This window comes from Triticum urartu, chromosome 2A (genome assembly GCF_056163025.1).
Source record: "Triticum urartu cultivar PI428250 chromosome 2A, HENAU_Tu73, whole genome shotgun sequence".
Classification (NCBI taxonomy): domain Eukaryota; kingdom Viridiplantae; phylum Streptophyta; class Magnoliopsida; order Poales; family Poaceae; genus Triticum; species Triticum urartu.
In genome coordinates, this window is record NC_141874.1 from 728,808,743 (window position 1) to 728,814,278 (window position 5,536).

The following is a 5,536-nucleotide window of genomic DNA, read 5'->3' on the forward strand; positions in this document are numbered from 1 at the left end:
GCTGTTAAGGAGCAACTCGGGCTATCTCAGCTGAGACACTTTCTAGTTGGAAAATACATTTATACTAAAATGTTATAATTATTTATAGTTTGTTTTATCAAGGATTTAACTAGTTTTATTGGGAAACTACATGTCGTATTTTTTGTTAACGGTTTTGATGTCTATCATGTGAGGTTGTTTTTCAAGAATCACCCCTTAAAAACATTCTCATTTGAATACCATTACATGACAACAAATGAACAAAAAACCATCCATATGCAAATTATTTTGTGGTAGTTGCATTAATTTGTGTGTGTGTGTGAGCGCTTTAATAGTTTTAGAGATATCTCAAATGAACTATCTAGTAAATATCTTGAATATTTAGAGTGTGATTAGGTACAAGAAAGAAGATTTTTTTCTAGTGCATGCAAGGTGTTTACGAGGAGCTTGTCATGGATTACAGGAAGTTTGCTAGTGCACTTTGGTGGGACCGAAATGCTATCTCGGTGAGACTGAGTTTCTAGGATTTAGGCAGTGGCTATGTCTGATGTATCTCAGGGGGTCCGAATGAGAGTGTTTTGATGGGACCGAGAATAACTTTAGGGTTTTGGACAGATTGGATTGTGACAGTGTGGCTGAGGGTTTTGGAGCAATATCTTCAAGCACTTGAGCAAATGACTCATGATCACCTCATCTCATTTTAATAGTATTGGATTTCCTAAGGACTCGATGTAATCTTGGATCATTTAACCAAAAAATGCCGAGTCTTGAAGCTTTTGCTATTGCTTGTCCTCTGTAGCTTGAGGGGTCCACATCTCCATCCATCTACTTGCCTAGGTTGAACTTCTCCTGAAATATACTTGAGGAAAACATTAGTCCAACAACATGTATGTTGACATTAATTACCAAAACCACCAAGGGAGCCAATGTGCTTTAGTGCCTCCATTGTTGATGGTGAGAGGTTACTGAATTTGACAATAATTTTGTATGTTGGAAGTGTGCATGTGTTTTGTTGTGTACACAAGGGCGGCTATTGCAATCATTTACGATTATGGGTGCTACGTAAAAGGGTCCGTTTTCATGTTACAAATGTCTTATGCATCATTTTCAATATTTTTGTGATGTTCTGAATGCAATTTTAGTGTTCCCTATTTTGATTTTCTATTGCATATGTTAGACCCATTTTCCGTCGTTCACAATAATTGGAGATCCTTTTGTATAAATTTTTTGTTGGATGACTGTTATAAGATATTGCAATATTTTAACACAGAACAAACGGTATTGCAACGTACTATAAACAACACAAACAATATTGTATGTTAGATTCTCATATTGCAATGATGATCAAGATTTTTCACTATATTAGACCAAACATAGATGCCTAGCATAACCCTAACTTATTTTGCATATATATGCTACCAACAGTCAATTGGGTTTGAACTCAATGAGTTAGGCCATGATCATATTGCACCCATACCGCACCACAAATTTAGAAGCTAAAAACTCAATTCCTTTCCCTCCACCTCCCCCCGTTATTCCTCTCTCGTCTGTTCCCGTCACTCTTCATGAGACGATGCTTGTGAAATGGTAGGGTTCACTGCCCAACATCATCAATTTTGGCAGTTCCTCATTCATTCCCACACCCCTTCATGAGATGATGCAAGCCAATTCCGCCCACCCCGTCCACGTGCGCTGTTCTCACCGCCCCATGTTCGGATTGGACGACCCGAGCATGTCCACTTGTTTTATCCAAAAAGCATCAACACATTTTGTTAGCAGTTAGTTTTAAATTTTCCTTCCGAGAGATATTTCAAAGAGGACTCAATCGAATTGTAATTCCGACGTTAAATAAAGGTCTTGTACTGTTTCTCCCCAATCTCGCACACAAGTGTAGGTACATACTATTGTACTGCTAGGGAGCTACTAAAATCATCACATTCGAGGCATTTTTCAGCTGGAGTTAATATAAAACGCATTTATACTAAAATGTTATACTTATTTATAGTTCATTTTATCAAGGATTAACCAGTGTATTTTTGGAGGACTACTATGTGTGGGTCTTTTGTTAACAAGTTTGATGTCTATCATTTAAAATACATGTGTTATTTTTAAATCGCCACTTAAAAATTCTTCCCATTCAAATATACTACATGATAAAAAATGGAAAAAATGCCTCAGCCAATTAGTGTCTGATAGTTGCATGAAATATTGTGTGTGTGTGTGTGTGTGTGTGTTTCTTTTCTTAACAATTCTGATGTCTATGTGTGGGTCTTCTCGTAACAGTTTTGATGTCTATCATTCAAACTGCATGTGTGTCTCTTTTTAAAAAAAATCACCCCTTATAAATTCTTCCCATTCATCACTACATGATAAAAAAATGAAAAAATGCATGCATCCGCCAATTAGTGTCTGATAGTTGCGCGAAATAGTGTGTGTGTGTGTGTGCGCGCGCGCGCGCGCGCGTGTGTGTGTGTGTGTGTGCGCGCGCGTGTGTGTGTGTGTGTGAGCACACTTTAATACCTTGTAGAGAACTTTCAAACGTATGATCGAGAACTTTACGGAGGGTGATTAGGTAAAAAATAGAAAAGTTCTTGTGTATGTAATGTGTTTATGAAGAGCTTGTTGTGGAATTGCTAGCATGTTGATTAACATGTTTTTTTTCGAGGCCGTGTGTTTTCACGAGGAGTTTGTTCTAGTATGTTCAATAATCATTTGATAACACCCCGTAATGATCTAGAGGTGTAATGCCTTTAAAAGGGGAGGTGAAGCATGAGGTGGTCATGGGGATGTGGTTGCGGGATGTCGGGAGGAGGGAGTTGAGGAGGCCAAAGGTGAGGACCAAGCGTGAGGGTTTCTCGAGGGAAGGAGGCATGTGAGTTGGGATCATAGAAGAATTAACATTGAGGAGTGTGATGAGTATAGTATTGTTCACTCGTATAGCCTGTTTCAGTAAAATTCTGATTTGAAACCTTTGAAAGTATAAAATGGAAAAGCTCAATCAACTCTCCCCATTTCCTTTTAATGAACTCTAGAGAGTGGATTTTTCACACTCATGCTCCCCGCATTCTTGACATTGAAACCATATACAAACAATTGAAAATATATGAAAAGTTGAAAACAACCATATATGTCCATTTGTGATCTATATGAAATATAAAATCAATATGCACATAGCTACTAGAATAGTGTTGTTGTCCTTGTCTTTTTACATGCTACAAATAAGAAAAGTTAAGACATGCAAATTTAGAACATACATAAATAATCGTGTAATTATTAGAACTGTATAAATATGGTTTTTAATAAAGAGATTATGAGACACCCAAAAAACATCATATATAGGTGGACGCGCTAATAAGGCACTCCTTGTGGTGGCACACACGCGAACACCCAGTGCTACTCAAATGGTGACGTTGTTGGGAATTCCACCAACATTTGCAACCCCAGGGTTTTTCGTCGGCGTGAGCAGCGTGTATGACACCTCGGCTTAGCTTCCCAAAACCGCCTAGAAGATAGAGAAAAACTAGTCGTCGTTGACGTTTATGGGGCAGCCCACACCGTGTAGGAATAGCGAAAGAATCAGCGCCTTAAGCAACAAAAAAGGGTTTGCGAAATTCCTCCCTATTTTCCGGCCGTATGTAGCGAGGCGAAAGGAAGACCCGCGTGGAGCGAGCGCCGTAGGAGGACAATGCCTTTGTTTTCTTTTTCTTCAAGTTTTTATTTTTGTTTTTTGCTTTTAAATATTTGATATATATATATATATATATATATATATATGAAAATGGGTTGGTACTCTTAGGAGTACGTACTCCTACACACGTGGCGGTCACTGGCGCTATAGAATTTACTGCACAGAGCCATTTAGCTTTTAGTTAAAGAAAAAAAACTACACCTAAAACAAACGAAGGTCATTGCTCTTTTTTTTTCAGGCGTTTTTACATGCGCTGCGCTTATCCATATCTCCTCCCGTCTGATTGGCGTTATGCGGCGGCGGCGGCTCGCACTGCTGCTGGAGGATTACATCTGCCTCCGAGGGAAGTGGCTCGCTCGGCAGCAGCCTCCGTTTGCTGCGGGTCATCTTAGCACCGGACAACGGCGGCCTGACTGACCAGGTATCTTTCAAGATCAGATCTTGTACAAGGCACTTAACTCTCAGTTTCTGCCGGTTTCTAGGTGGCTGGAATTAGGCAACCACTGCCTTCCGCGTCTCCAACAACAGAGTGCCATCGATGAGAACAATGAAACCCAGTTCTTACTGCTTGATGTAAAAGTCTACTCCAAGTTCTCCAACCGCAAGCAGCTTTGGAGTCCACAAATCACTGGTTAGATACCTCATCGATTTGTCTCGCTATCATCTTGATACAAAATTCCTCATATCCACAATTCCTCTCCTCGAGCGGCATTGATTCTAGCCCCTCTTCTTCTTCTAAATCTGTCTTTTAGGCAACAGTGCAGAAACCATCATAGATCTGGTACGAGTTGTACGACTTGGTTTCGTGCAGTATTTTCTGCATTTTTTTCTTCTAATAATTAAGGGGTTAATGTATTAGCGATACCAACTACTAATTGTTATACTCATCTCAAGTCTTGTGAGTAACTGAGGATATGAGACCCATTCATCATCCCGTTAGTGCAAAATCTAGTAAATCAAGTGAGTATGTTCGGCAGTATATTCAGTATATTGTCCAGTTCTCTGTTTAAGTGAAGCCATCACCGGCCGGCCAAATTGATTGTAGTACCAGATGAGAAGCACTTTGTCTCATCCAATCACACCTAATTAATTTTTTATTCTTAAACACCTTAACAAAGTCTGCGGATAAGGTTACTCTTATAGCTGCTAGTGTAAACAATTTTTAAGATTTTTCTTCTGTTTCTTTTCTCATAGTACCCAGTTCAGTATTTTCTGTATATATAGCTTGATATTAGCTAATTTACAATTAATCAATGTTTCTTGAATCAAGTCTAACTTATGTTGTTAACTGTTTTCCATTGAATATCCATGTATGCAAAGGTTGTATATTTGTTTGACCGAGGAGCAGCTCCATTATACTCGACCCTCCAAGTGCATGTGGTGTTATCTGAAGCTTGCTGGAAGATATACCACTTTTTTCTTCTCCAGTTTTTAGCATTTAAACCTTTTTGAAGATGTAGAAGTAGTTGCATAGTCCAGTTTGCTTAGTCGGTGTACATGTTTGTATAAAGATAAAAATTTCTGTACATGATGTACCAATGTGACGAGTATCTTTAGTAACCATGGAAGAAGCAGAGTGACTTTTGTCTTATATACTCTCTCCGTCCCAAAACCAATTTTGTACTAAATCAGCGACACTTATCTTGTTTTGGAACGGAGGGAGTGTATAACACGCATAGTGAACAGTACTGTGATACCCCTTGTACAGTTATAAAAATATGGATACTTCTTTTTGAGGTAAATCAAAGATATCCCATTGTGTATTCTTTTTGCTTGCAAAGAAACGTAGTATATACTTCTAATCGACGAACCTGTGTTTGCTAAGTAAATATGTCCCTGACATGTTTAAAAAAAGTAGTACACTACTTT

At 38.7% G+C, this 5,536-nt stretch overlaps 1 long non-coding RNA gene across 1 annotated transcript; it reads left to right on the forward strand.

Moving 5' to 3' along the window:
* The first annotated feature begins 3,888 nt into the window (after positions 1–3,888).
* On the forward strand, positions 3,889–5,258 carry LOC125534374 (uncharacterized). Its single transcript, XR_007294463.2, has 2 exons — positions 3,889–4,298; positions 4,988–5,258. It is a non-coding gene; the product is annotated as an uncharacterized LOC125534374 (long non-coding RNA).
* The last annotated feature ends 278 nt before the right edge of the window (positions 5,259–5,536 follow it).